Source organism: Scyliorhinus canicula, chromosome 10, assembly GCF_902713615.1.
Source record: "Scyliorhinus canicula chromosome 10, sScyCan1.1, whole genome shotgun sequence".
Classification (NCBI taxonomy): domain Eukaryota; kingdom Metazoa; phylum Chordata; class Chondrichthyes; order Carcharhiniformes; family Scyliorhinidae; genus Scyliorhinus; species Scyliorhinus canicula.
In genome coordinates this window covers 27,966,079-27,981,301 of record NC_052155.1, presented here as the reverse complement: position 1 = coordinate 27,981,301, position 15,223 = coordinate 27,966,079, and the positions used below count along the sequence as shown (strand labels likewise).

General features: G+C 42.0%; 1 protein-coding gene across 10 annotated transcripts in view; it reads left to right on the top strand.

Moving 5' to 3' along the window:
* LOC119972293 (protein tyrosine phosphatase type IVA 3-like) overlaps nucleotides 1-15,223 on the top strand; it is a 154,864-nt gene that overhangs the window by 78,712 nt on the left and 60,929 nt on the right. For 2 of the 10 annotated variants that reach the window (XM_038808767.1, XM_038808764.1), the window contains exon 1: nucleotides 6,822-6,974. The exons of the other annotated variants lie outside the window; for them this stretch is intronic. The gene's annotated coding sequence lies outside the window, so the exon portion shown is untranslated. Of the gene's footprint in view, nucleotides 1-6,821; nucleotides 6,975-15,223 lie in introns of those variants that run through there. 10 annotated transcript variants of the gene reach the window in all.

Below are 15,223 nucleotides of genomic sequence, written 5' to 3'. Positions count from 1 at the left end.
CACTGTAGTTATTTTTCTCCCTGTTTGCCTAAAACCTGATCAAACCATTGAAAGTTTATTATTATGGCTGTACTTCTCCAAGACTGCGGCAATAGCAGAGTTCCTTATTTTGTACTTGGTCGTCTTTCTGCAGGTGGAGATGTTGATTACGGAGGGCCCTGGGTCACCAGATGACGCACGTTTATTTTGCTGAGCTCATTAGAATTAATTGCTGAATAAGCAGTAGTATTTTCAAAAGCAATAATAATCTAATCTTTATTATTGTCACAAGTTGACTTACATTAACACTGCAATGAAGTTACTGTGAAGCCAGTGCCTGTTCGGGTACACAGAGGGAGAATTCAGAATGTCCGTTACCTAACAGCACGTCTTTCGGGACTTGTGGGAGGAAACCAGAGCACCCGGAGGAAACGCACGCAGACTCCGACAGACAGTGACCCAAATTGGGAATCGAACCTGGGACCCGGGCATTGTGAAGCAACAGTGCCAACCACTGTGCTACCGTACCGCCTGTCACACCATGTTACAATCCATTTATTTTTCCTGAAACAGGATTATTATTTCTTTCTGAAGAAATCATGAAAATCAATTAAAATTATTCAGAAGATAAAATGCCGCCACCTTTTATTCTATCTTTTGTCTGACATTAGCCTTTTCCCCTTCTCGAAAATGAGATGGGAACACAGAAAATAAAAACGGGAGTAGGCCATTTGCCCCCCCCCCCCCCCGCATCTCTAATTTCCTGTTTAATGCCATCTCCTAGTTACCATTACTATTGGGAGGCCTGTAGACAACTCCCACTAATGTTTTCCAACCCTTGTTGCTCCTTAGATCCATATTGATTGATTATCCATCTTGTTTTCTGAGCCAATATCCTCTCTTACTATTGCATTGATTTCATCCTTTACTAACTCGCCACCCTACCTCCTAAATATCAAATAACGTTGGATATTCAGTTCCAAGCCTTGGTCACCCTGCAGCCATGCCTCCATAATCACAAATATTCGTACCCATTTACATTGATTTGCATTAATTTGTTTACCTTATTGTGAATGCTCTATGCAATTAGATACAGTGCCTTTAGACTTGCCATTTTAACATTTTTTACACTTTATTTGTACTATGGCCCTATTTGCTGATATCCCGTGTTTCCTCTGCCATCTACTGTTCTGTCTTTCATTTATATCTTTGTTTCCCTCTCTTGTTTCCCCCTCTTGTTTCTCTCTGCTCAATTTACCATCCCCATGCCACTCTAATTTAAACCCTCTCCCCACCTAGTCCCTCCATCCTACACAATCTCTCCAGCCATGCATTCACTTTGTCTCTTCTTCTATTCCTGATCCTGTTAACACAAGGCACTGCGAGTAATCATGAGTTTACTTCCTTTTTGAGGTCCTGCTTTTTAATTTGTTTGTTTCCTAGCTCTCTATATTCTTTCAGGACCTCGTCCTTAACCCACCCCTTTGGAAAGTCCTGCAGCCACTCTGACATCTTTAACCCTGACACCAAAGAGGTAACATAGCATCCTGAAAATGAAATGAAATGAAAATCGCTTATTGTCACGAGTAGACTTCAATGAAGTTACTGTGAAAAGCCCCTAGTCGCCACATTCCGGCGCCTGTCTGGGGAGGCTGTTACGGGAATCGAACCGTGCTGCTGGCCTGCTTAGTCTGCTTTAAAAGCCAGCGATTTAGCCTTGTGAGCTAAACCAGCCCCTGGTGTCACATCTGCAGCTGCAGAAATGTTTATTTGTTCCCCTTAAGATAGAATCCCCCTATCACTATTGTCCTCCCATTCTTTTTTTTCCCCCACCCCCACTAGTGAAGTTGAGTACTCATGGTGTCACAGACTTGGTTCTTGCTGCATTCCCCTAAGAAACCATCTTCCTCAGCAGTGTCCAAAATGAAAAATTTGTTCACGGGTAGATGGACCTAGAGGACTCCTGTACTAGATTTATTTTGCTGTTGTCTGGCAGTCACCCATTGTCTTTCTGCCTGTCCACACTTTATTTGCAGTGCGACCAACTCGCTGTATGTGCTATCCACTAAGATCACACCCTTGTACATGCTCCACACTAACTCCAGCCACAGTTCCAACTTTGAAATGTAGATTTTGAGTCCCTGCAACTGAAGGGGCTTTCTGCATATGTGCTCGTCCTAGACACTGGAAGTGCCCCTAACTTCCTGCATTGCACTGGACCTGCATTCTACATGGCCGAGGTGCCCTGCCATGACTTGTGCCTAAATTACCCCGTTACATTTGCTTTCTCCAGTTGAGAGAATATTTAAGACAGTAGAAATACTTAGCTGCTCCTACTTATCAAGGCTGTGGCTCTTCTTTCTGAGGAAAGTAGGAAATGAAAAGAGCATCTGCTAAAGTCATTCTTTTTAAAAAAAGTTTACAAAGTTATCGCCATTATTGAAAATTTTAAGAAGCAACCTACCAATCTTTTCGCTTTCAGATATTCTTGCCAATAAGCTGAAATGAAATGAAATGAAAATCGCTTATTGTCACGAGTAGGCTTCAATGAAGTTACTGTGAAAAGCCCCTAGTCGCTACATTCCGGCGCCTGTTCGGGGAGGCTGTTATGGGAATCGAACCATGCTGCTGGCCTTCTTGGTCTGCTTTCAAAGCTAGCGATTTAGCCCTGTGCTAAACAGCCCCTTCATCCCCCGTGTCTGCGTTGGTTTGCTCCGGGTGCTCCGGTTTCTTTCCACAGTCCAAGGATGTGCGGGTTAGGTGGATTGGTCATGCTAAATTGCCCTTTTTAACCAAAGATAAAGTGGGGTTACAGGGATAGAGTGGGGGTGTATATTAGAGTGCTCTTTCAGAGGGTCTGCGTGGACTTGATGGGCCAAATGGCCTCCTTCTATACTGCAGGGATTCTATTCGATGATTGTGAAGACTCACAAAATCTCGTTCATTTTAAAAACTAGCAGACCAAGCTGTTAAGTTTGCAAAAAGTTTAAATAAAATGCTTCCCTAACTGTGTTTGTCCTGGATATGAATTATCCCTTGGCGGACATTACTAAACATGTCCATCTACTCATTTCTCTGTATTTGCACTTGCTGTGAGCAAATTGGCTGTACTTCGTTGGTTTGTGTGACAGAACAAATCACATTCAAGACATGGTATTCTGGTATCTTCTGATGGTATTCTGGTATCTTGCCGATAGTTCTGGAGGAACCCAAATTGAGCATCAGTGAGCAGATCATTGTGTTAGCGGCACTTGGGAGAATTGGATCTTTAGAAAGTAAATGTCAACTGGGGTCTGTAATACTACATTTGATCACATTACTGCCCTTGATTAAAATGTCATGGTGTCTACTTTGACTCCAATGAACCAGTCGTGAAATTTCCAGCCCAAGAACCTGCAAATGATGTGACAAGAGCCTTCAAAAGGTCTGCCTGTACTAATGAAGTTATCCTGTTGGCCCACTTCTGAACAGATGTGTTGTTTTGGATTTGTCACAATCCCATCAGCAATGTATTCATATTTCTCCTGGAAAATGTTAACACAACTAGATCAGCATTTGCATACAAACTAGGAGCAGGAAAGAGTAGGCCTCTCAGCCCTTTGGGCTTGCTCTGCCATTCAGTAAGATCATGGCTAATCGGACTAACAATCTGCCTATCCCCAGTAACCGTTCACCCCATTGTTGACCAAGAATCCATCTCCCTCTGCCCTGAAAACATTCAAGGACTCTGCTTCCAGCTGAGTTCCAAAGACTCATGGCTCTGAAAAAGATTCTTCTCATCTGTCTTAAATAGGCGGCCCTTATTTTTAAACAGTGACCCCCTAGTTCCAAATTCTCTCATGAGAGGAACATCCCCTCCACATTGACCCTCAGGATCTTAAAGATTTCAACCAGAGGGGCTGGTTTAGCTCACTGGGCTAAATCGCTGGCTTTTAAAGCAGCCCAGCAGCACGGTTCGATTCCCGTACCAGCCACCACGGACAGGCGCCGGAATGTGGCGACTAGGAGCTTTTCACAGTAACTTCATTGAAGCCTGCTCATGACAATAAGTGATTTTCATTTTCAAGTTACCTCTTATTTGTCTAAACTCCAGTGGCTACAAGCCTCGCCCATCTAATCATCCCACCTAAGACAACCTGCCCATTCAGAGTATTAGGAACATAGAACAAAGAGGCAGGTAGAACATATAGTGCAGGAACAGGCCATTCGGCCCATCGAGTCTGCACCGACCCACTTAAGCCCTCACTTCCACTCTATCCCCGTAACCCAATTAGCCCTCCTGACCTTTTTGGACACTTAAGGGCAATTCAGTATGGCCAATACACCTAACCTGCACGTCTTTGGACTGTGGGAGGAAACCGGAGGAAACCCACGCAGACACGGGGAGAACGTGCAGACTCCGCACAGACAGGGACCCAGCGGGGAATAGAACCTGGGACCCTGGCGCTGTCAAGCCACAGTGCTATCCACCTGTGCTACCGTGCTGCCCAGAGGTTTAGTAAAACCTCTGAACTGGCTCTAATGCATTTACATCTTTAAATAAGGAGACCAGTGCAGGACGCAGTACTCGGATGTGGTCTCAACCTGTGTCATGTACAACTGCAATATAACTCCCTCTTCCCCCCCCCCCCCCCCCCCCCCCCCCCCCCCCGGTCAAAACTTTTGTATTCCGTTCTCCTCACAATAAACAATAGCATTCTATTAGCTTTCCTAATTACTTGCTGTACTTGTGTTTGTGAGTCATGCACTAAGACATCCAGACCACTTTGTGCCCCACAGCTCGGCAATCTCCCACTATTTAGATAATGTTTCTTCCTGTCAAAATGGAGAATTTCACATTTTCGCGCACACACCCCAAGATTTGCTTTGTATGGTGGCAACCTCTCTGTCGCAGGAAATTCTGAGCCCTTCTTGCCCATTTACAAACAAAAGCAAGTGTTCAACTTTCACAACCTCGCCAGCAATTTTGTTTGTCATTTTGTGTTTTTGACACTTTTTAAACGGATATTCTCATACTAGGCAAGGTTCACAGCTCGAAAATGTGTTTCCTATGTAATTTAAAAGATCTCCCATGTATATTTCTTGTGCCCTGATATTGACCCACATTTTAAATGGCACAGTTCCAGAACACTGAAGCCCTAGCACGTGGTAAAACTATTTCTGATGTGCAGGTTAAAGCACTGAACCTTTCAAGCATGCAGTTTTTTTTTAAATTTTGTGATTTGTTTAAAAAATCGTGGCTGCTTTTAATTTAAAACTTGTCGAGCTTCACTTCTGCGCTGCATTCATATATTGAGGTTTTTTTTTAAAGCCACAAAGTTGAAGTAATTCAAAATCTTTTTAAGTAAGAACTTTTGTTGATGTGAAGTTGAGTTCAGTTTAACCACCAGCTTTGTGTGCAGGCAGAATCAATGATCACTTGAAGAATGCAAATGTAGCGTGTGACTGTAGACTTGGCAACCACAAATTGTAGTGCAAATAGTAAGATAGCAAATGGAACTCCTGAACAGATGGTTCCTTCGAAACTCAGAATGGTGGCTTACATGCCAAAGTTGTGCATTTCATGAAACAAATTCTACTGTAACCTTAATTTGTAATGGCTTTGTTGTAATTAAAGTATGCCAGCTGTTCCTTTGAGTAAAAACATGTGTATTTCATTTCTGGTACAAATAATCTTAACCATTCATGTCCGCTGAGCAGTGATATCTGGGATCTGCCTTTGCATTAATTACATTTAGCTTCTGAGTTTAAGACCCACTGAGTGCACAGCCTAGTCCGTATTGAGATGCTTCATATGAGATGCTAAACCAAAGTTATTTCCAGACATTAAAGGTCCCATGGCAATATTTGGGAAAAGCAGGGAACCTGAGCCAACTTTCTACTCTCAATCTCTACCACCATGAAAGATAGATCAACTGGTGAGTTCTTTTGTTTCTGATCATAAACCTTGCAATGTACAAAATGTCTGACACATTTATAACGATCCCTTTACTCCACTCCAAATTAGTTCACTGGCTCTGAAGCACTTTAGGAGACATATACAATCATATAATTACGACGGTGCAGAAGGAGGCCATTTGGCTGATTTAAGTCTGCACCAACCCTCTGAAAGAGCACCCTATTTAAGTCCACTCCCTCGCCCTACCCCTGTAATCACATAACCCCACCTAGCCTGCACATTCTTGGACTGTGGGACGAAACCAGAGTACCCGGAGGAAACCCACACAGACACTGGGAATCACCCAAGACTGGAATTGAACCTGGGTCCTTGGCACTGTGAGGTAGCAATGTTGCCATCGTGCCACTCCAAACTAACAGATGTGATAATGTTCTATATAAATGCAAACATAATTATTCTTAATTGTGTTTATGTAGATATGAAGGAATCTTTTTGATGCAAATGTTAAAATTTCGGATGTTTGCACAGTTGAAATAATTGATCCTAACTAAAGTGGAAATGAAAATATTTAATAGACCATAAGTGAGATGAGCGATCTTATCTCATTCCCTTAAATCTGTTAAAATAAACCTGAAACATATTTAACACACAAAATTAAACTGCCGCTAACTAGGATACCATTGTCTAGAATTATAACTAAAATGCTCAATCATGAACCCTTTCTTAAGGATTTGAAGGTACCATTCGGGAGGAGCTATAAAACTTTCAATATATCTATTTTAATATAAAATCTTTGGCTATTTGTAGTCATCTGAAGATAATTGATATGTGGTATACATTTATTGTCCCTTCGCTTTGTCACAATGAACAATGGTGTTCTAAACTCCACACTTAACCGTGCTTGTTAACTACCATGAATGCTTGCACTGCAAGTGGGTTCCAGCGGATCCAGCCTATAATCTGGATTTGGCCTGTTCAGATTGAAGTGTTGATGCAGAAAAATAATAAATGTTAGTTGACATTGCCATATCTGAAAAAGTTCAACTTTGTGGAATTAATCCTAGACTCGGATGAGTCTCCCATCAAATATTGCATGGTAAGATCTCAAATTTTATTTCTGGACTATTGAGCTAGGCTGAAATTTCTTAGGCTACATAATGAAATGAACATTGGGACAGGTAGTTTGGTTTTGGACTGTTAGATATATTGTCTGCTCAAACAGTCTGGAGGAATGTGGGAGAATGCTAGTATCTCTTGTGTTCTTTTAACAAAGTGCTGCTTAAACACTTACAGCCTGCCAATACTGGTTTATTAAATCTGGATCTTTACTCTCTGGGACAGCAATGCTGAAACAGATTAGAAATAACACTATGATATTAATCCTGTTCTTGTTTAATATTTTTTCTGAGAAATTCTTTGCTCTCCTTGGCCCTTATGAATAAGAGGATAAGCAATCCACTCCCGAGCCTCTTCCAGTGTTGTAACAAGCAGCCGCTAGAAAAGCATGAAGCTTGATAACTGTTTTACTTTTTGGAGAGTTCTTGGCGTCGATTTGCTAGCTGCCCATGATATGGTTCAGTATGTTGGGGATCAAAGTTCTTTCCCACGGTAGAAAGATGTTGCTGACAGGAAGAAAATTTGGTTTGAATTTTAAGACTATATTAATGTTCTTTGAAATCATCCCGAGTTAAGATTAAACATGAGGTTTTGGATATTTATGTCCCAGTTGATGATAATAGTTACGCTTAGCAGCAGAAGAACATGCGCAATTATACTGGGCCCTAGCATTACTCATTTGTGCATCCACTTGCCATGGGAATACTGTACAGTATTCTTTACTCGTATACCATGCTTAAAGATCGAGCGGGCGAGTGGGCCTAGGTAGGATTGGTGCAGACTTGATGGGCTGAATGGCTGCCTTCTGCACTGTAGTGATTCTAAAGGTTTTTGAGATCCAAAGGCAAGAAAGATTTGGCACGATTCATGAGAATTTTCCAAAGTGTTTTACAATTCATGAAGTACTTTTGAAGTGTAGTCAGTGTTGTCATGTAAGAAACACAGCAACTATTTTGCACACAATTTCCCACAAGCAGCAATGTGATGATAGCCAGGTAACCTGTTTTTGTGATGTTGACTTGAGGGATAACTATTGGTCAGGGCTCTAGAAAACATTTCCTTGCTTTTAGAAAGTGCCGAGGGATATCTTATGCCCATTTGTGGAGACAGGCATGGCCTAGCTTTAGTATCTCATCCAAAAGGCAGTGTATTGGCTTATTAAATGGCCTTTTGAAAATGTAATTCGCAAGTTTGAGTTCTTGAAAATTTCAAAAGGACCTGATGAGTTTACTCTTTTCGTAGCTGAGGCAAATGGTGCTTGGTTTGGCCAGGGCATGGAATCTTACTCTGTTCAAATCAGCTGTTTCATTTGCTACATTGAAACAGTGTCTGTATTTTATTTCATGGCTGTGGAGCAATTTAGGATGCCTTGTCTGAAAGGCCCTGCTTAAATGTAAGTTTTTCTTTCCTTACTGTCTCAGCATTCATGACTTTGTTGTCATCAGGCTTGACTATCCCAACGCTGTCCTGGGCTGTCCTATTCACCCTCCATAAACTTGAAGTTTTCTAAAATTCTGCAGCCTGAACTCTCGTTAAGTCCCGTTCCCCTATAAGCCCCTGTGCCCGCTGACGTACATTGATTCTTGGTGAGAGCGAGTCTTGATTATAAAATTCTCATCATTGTCTTCAAATCCCTTCAGCGCCTCGCTGGCTCCTATATCTGCAATCTCCTCCAGCCCCACAACTCGCCTTTTATTCTGGCCTCCTATGCATCCCTGATTTTAATTGCTCTACCGTTGCTGACCATGTCTTCAGTTGTCTATGCCCCAACCCCTGCTCCTGTCAGATGCTCATGAAAACTTTTGGTCTCCTGACCTGATTCTCCTTTTCTAAATCAGTGTTAGACTTTTGTTTGAAAACTCTGCAATGGAGCATTTCACTCTGAAACTCGCTGGAGCATTCCACTCTGAAACGGTCATGGATCTGCCTGGTACCAGCAGTAAAACAAATTTAACAAGGCATGATGGGATGATCTGCCTAGCGACAGCATTCAAAAGGCCTGATGAGATATAACTTTCTCAGTAATGAGATTAACAGACATCTAGACAGAATAAGGTATAAATAGCCCTATTAGTAGAAACAGATTATCTAGATGACAGATTAGTGGAGGTATACACACATGCTAATTTCTAGAGTTGAGGAATTTAAAAGAACCAGATAGCTAAAAATGCAGAATCAAAGGGAAAACACAATATAATTTCCAGCATCCTCAGAAGCAGGCAGGCCAGGCTGTACTAAAATGCTTGGTTAGGGACTTAGCTAATTCTGGAACACCAGTTTTAAGAAAAACTGCTGGGATATTGTCGGGGTTCATTGCTTTTGGTGTGTCTAGTGTAAGGCTGGTATCTGCGATGCTGGAGATGTTGGGAGGAGGCCGAGATGGATCATCCACTCGGCACTTGTAGCTGAGTATAGTTATGGTTAGAAGCACTTTAGTCTTTCCCTTTTGCATTGACATGGTGGACTGTGCCATCATTCAAGATGGGAATGTTTGTGGAGCTGCCTCCTCCCGTCAATTGTTTAAATGTTCACCATTCACAAGGATTCTAGTTTGATTGCACCAGAAAAGATGCAGAGAAGATTCACCAGAATGTTGCCTGGATTGGGTGTTTCAGCTATGAAGAGGTGTTGGTTAACAAAGAACAAAAGAGATCAGGAACGGGCCCTTCGGCCCTCCAGGCCTGTATTGGTCATGATACCAACCTTTGCCAAAACCCCGGGTTGTTTTCCTTTGAAGGGTGTACAATCAACGGTGTACAAAATTAAAGGATTTGGATAGGAAGAAACATTTCCCCGAAGTAGTGGGGTCAATAAACAGACGGCATAGATTTAAGGTAAGGAGCAAGAGATTTGAGGAAAACCGTTTCACCCAGAGGGTGGTTGGAATCTGGAACTCACTGCCTAAAAGGATGATAAGAGGTGGGAACGCTCAACGTTTAAGAAGCGTTTAGAAGGGCACATGAAAGACTTAGCCTACAAGGCCATGGACCAAGTGAAAATGGGATTAGAATTGATAGATTTCTGATGGCTGGCACAGACACGATGCGCAAAATTTCTATCTGTGCTGAATACTGTATGACTCTAACTGGATGTGGCAGGACTTGCAGAGCTTTGATCTGGTCTGATCCGTTGGTTTTCGAGGGGTGGGGGGGGGGGGGGTGTTGTGGATTATCTCTGTCTTTCGCATGTTACTTCCACTACTGAGCTGCTTGGCATGCACATGGTCCATTGTTGTTGTTTCACCAGGTTTGAACCTCCATTTCAGGAATGCCTGATACTATTCCTGAACCACCTAATTGATCCAGGGTTCTTTGATAATGATTGAGTGACTGAGTGATTTACTGAGCTATGAGATTAAAGTTTGTGGTTGAGCATAATTCTGCTGCTAATGGCTGTGTTGCATGGATGCCCATTTTATTTAGCTATTAGATTTGATTTGAATCTACCCCATTTACAGTGGTAGTGCCACGCAACATGATGGAGGCTGTCCTCCGTGTGAAGGTGGGACTTTGTTGCACGAGAATTGTGTGATGGTCATTTATATCAATAAAAATAATAATCTTTATTAGTGTCGGGTACACTGAAGGAGAATTAGAATGTCCTATACTACCTAACAAGCACGTCTTTCGGGACTTGTGGGAGGAAACTGAAGCACCCAGAGGAAAACCACACAGACACAAAGAACGTGTAGACTCTGCACGGATATTGACCCAAGCTGCGAATCAAACCCGTATCCCTGGAGCTGTGAGGCAACAGTGCTAATACTGTAATGAGCAGATCCAACTATGGAAGGTAGATTGCTGAGAGTGGAGTGAAGTAGATTCCCTTCCCGCCCCCCCTCCACCTCGCCGTATTGCTTTTCATTTACCACACGCCCAGTCTAGCTGCTGTGTCCTTCACAGGAGAGAGGAGGTTATTTCTCCAAACCAGATAGAAAACCTATAGCAAATACTTTTTCCCCCTTCTGTGCTTGGGTCTTCGCCATTACATTTATTTAAGTTTTAACAAGAAATTCTTCACTCTTGCAATACGATCATCAAAAGGTTTTGAGTGAAGTTTACAGGGAAAAGAATTATAATGAAATGAAGTAAAGCAACGTTGTCACCTTGTAGCATCACATCTGTTTCTTTCCCTTTGCGGTGCTTGCTTCATCGGACTTTTACATAGAATTTACAGTGCAGAAGGAGGCCATTCGGCCCATCGAATCTGCACCAGCTCCTGGAAAGAGCACCCTACCCAAGGTTAACACCTCCACCCTATCCCCATAACCCAGTAACTCCAGCAATTTTGGACACTAAGGGCAATTTATCATGGCCAATCCACCTAACCTGCACATCTTTGGACTGTGGGAGGAAACCGGAGCACCCGGAGGAAACCCACGCACACACGGGGAGGATGTGCAGCCTCCGCACAGACAGTGACCCAAGCCGGAATCGAACCAGGGACCCTGGCGCTGTGAAGCGATTGTGCTATCCACAATGCTACCGTGCTGCCCAGACTTAACACCTGCTTGATGAAGAAGGCAATATGATATGTCTATGAATGTTGCAATTGTGGTTGGACAAAAGCCAATCACACAAGCAATTATTGTGGAAATTGCATCTTCTGTAGATTTCACATGGGAAGGAACAAACTTTTGAAAATAATTTCAGTTTGAAACAACTTCACTGTGTTAATGAGCAGTGCTCCAGTCAGTGAGACGCCTATTGTTCAGTGCTGAAAACCCATTTTAAATTGATGCAACTTTTGAATTAGCCTTTTTGATATTTGGGGAAGAGTACGTCACAAAATGATCTGTCTCAAAATCAACAATCTCCCAAGAAAATTGATTCAGGTGACCCTCGATATAAAATGAGGCAATCAAAATTAGCTCACAGTAAAGTGGTGAAGGTAAAGTTAGAAAAATAATTTTCTAAATGATTTCAACCTTCGTACAGGCATAACTAACTTTCCAAAGAAAAACCTTCCAAAAACCTTCAAAAAGGGGCAGCACGGTAGCATTGTGGATAGCACAATCGCTTCACAGCTCCAGGGTCCCAGGTTCGATTCCGGCTTGGGTCCCTGTCTGTGCGGAGTCTGCACATCCTCCCCGTGTGTGCGTGGATTTCCTCCGGGTGCTCCGGTTTCCTCCCACAGTCCAAAGATGTGCAGGTTAGGTGGATTGGCCATGATAAATTGCCCTCAGTGTCCAAAATTGCCCTTAGTATTTGGTGGGGTTACTGGGTTATGGGGATAGGGTGGAGGTGTTGACCTTGGGTAGGGTGCTCTTTCCAGGAGCCGGTGCAGACTCGATGGGCCGAATGGCCTCCTTCTGCACTGTAAATTCTATGAAAAAAAGCATGTATTTGGAACATATGATTCTTATTTTCTTGTGGTAATTTTTGAATGTACTAATCCAAACAGTAAAATGAAAGGAAATGCTGATCTGGAAAAGGCATTTAATCCATAAAATATAGGAAGAAGGACATGCTGATCTGGAAAAGACATTTAATCCAAAAAATATACGAAGAAGGAAATGTGTTTATTTCACCTTCTTACCTAGACCCTTTTTCAGAACCTGATCTGACCATTTATTGCCTTACCTGTAATCCTCCGCATTGAATTGATTCTAGTCGTCTTTCTACTTCAAAAGAGCCACTGTTTTACAGTGCCACCATTGTTTTACAGTGCCAAGTTAGGACCCATTGCATAAACTTTGAAAAATAAATACTCATTTTGCTTTTGGCCTACTTGAAGGCTGCCCCTTGCGGTGTCTAATGACAGCTTGAGCTCCTGGACCTCGATTCTGTCAAAGTCGGAATTGCAGATTAGTGAAGCTCCATTAAATATCTCATGCCTTGTTATTGGATATATACCTTGAATACCAATTGTTGAGTGGTATCATATTTTGTTTGAAAACCTCTTCTGTTAATTAACTCCTGGTGTATTAGTAGATTTGTCAGCATCTGTAATCTGAGTGGAAGGCGTTGGACTTGCTCAAGGATATCACCCTTGTTCAATTCCTTAAAGAAAATTGAATTTTTAATTTTAAGCAGCAAGGTAGAGAAATATGGCCACATTGTTTATAGAGAACTACACATCGGGTATAAAGAGTTACACATCAGGAAATAGCACAAGTAAAGAGGTTGGCCAAATCTATCTCTTCAAACAAACATCCTGTATATGTTTGGGAAGCTCTTGACAGCCATCAAAACTATGAAATGAATTCATGCTGGCTCCCAACCTGATCATCAGACTCTTTTTTTTTTTTTACTCATAAATGCCATATCGCATTCTCAGATGAGCATAAATTGGTGAGATTTTTTTTGTTGAAACTTTTCATTTTGCACTCATCAGGATATTTGCATGAATACAATGCAAGGGAAATTATCAAATTTATACTGCAGAGAGTGAGTGCTCCTCGGTTGGCAGATGGACTCTTGATTGGTAGAGACATTGCCATGGAGAATTCACAGATGGTGATGACTGACAGTTAACTGCCAGCCCTTTTTTGATATTTAAACCAGGCAGCTTAATTCTGCTCAACACATTGCCCTGAGGAATGAACCAGGAAATGGCTGTCATTTATTTTTAGCTGAAACACATGTGTGCAAAGAACAGGGCCATATATGTAGCTTCCAGTACATTCAAATGCAACACACTGCAAGCCTGACTGACTATTTTAAATTGGTTGTCAGTGTATTTCTTAGCGCACTGATGATTATTTAGCAAATGTTGTCCAATCACTGAATCGAATGATGAGTGCACAACAAAAAGCTTTTCTAAAAAAGTATATATATTTTTCAGCAATAATCCAGTTTTGTCCGACTAAACGACGAGTATAAATGGACACATGCTCACGCAGTAACCTCCTACTCTCAGCCTGATCTCAATTCCCTTAACCAAATACTTAACTTTATATAGTAAGACATAAAAAACAGTTAAGACATTTAAGTTCATTTTAAGGATATTTACTGGGGCAGGAAGACACCAGTGACATGAAGCATGCTGATGTTACCCGCGAGGGTATTCCAACTTGGAACACCAGTTTGTGTGGGGTGGTGTATCGTGTTTTTTGTGTGAGGAGACGAGTTAAAACCCCATTGAGAGCAAACATCCCAGTTGTCATGTAACAATTATTAAAGACTTTTTATTAATGTAAACAAAAAGACAAATACACCCGACCAAAACTATTCTACTCTCATGCAATTACGATAGATGAATTACTTAACACACCAGGGCAGCACGGTGGTGCAGTGGTTAGCACTGCTGCCTCACGGCGCCGAGGTCCCAGGTTCGATCCGGACCTTGGATCACTGTCCGTGTGGAGACACATTCTCCCCGTTCTGCGCGAGTCCCACCCCCACAACCCAAAAGATGGTAAGAAGTCTTACAACACCAGGTTAAAGTCCAACAGGTTTGTTTCAAACATGAGCTTTCGGAGCACTGCTCCGAAAGCTCGTGTTTGAAACAAATCTGTTGGACTTTAACCTGGTGTTGTAAGACTTCTTACTGTGCTCACCCCAGTCCAACACTGGCATTTCCCCATCATGGCTACCCAAAAGATGTGCAGGGTAGCTGGATTGGCTAAATTGCCCTTAATTGGGGGGAAAAAAATAATTTACTCTATTTTTTTTTTTAAAAACCTAAACGCACAGTTTATATAGAATGTAGCCCATGTTCCAAAATATGTCTTGTGATACCTGAGTTCCGTAAGACTTTCTGTTTCCCCAAACAATATCCAAATTAAACAACCAGCTTATAGTTACTGCACAATACTCCAGTCTGGGAAACATCTTTTTCTGGTTCTGCAAGATAGTTAAAACAGCCATTACAAAGATTTTCTGCACTGCCTTGGCTCTAAGGCAGAGGCTTGTTTCATGTAAACTTGACCTCAAGGCTGCGAGCTGGAATAACTAACATTCAGACTCGGTGCTTGGAAACTGGCCTGTCTTTTTTCCGAGACTGCTAGACTTTAACTGCCTCTCTGGCTTCTGATCGTTGGGCCAATTATGCCTTTGTCCTCTTTGATTGTGCTTTCTTTGTATTCTGCTGTCTGCCCTATCAACTTCCTTGATTATACACTGACATATGTATACCTTCGCAATTGTCTATAAGCTATTTCTCCTAATAAGCTATCTTCTTGTCTAAACAGCCTTCTAATCTCGTTAGTGGGAGAGAAGCATAATTAATTTTGAATACTGTCTACTGCTGTCTTTAGGCAGATTTCAACCTGTTGTTGAACACCTC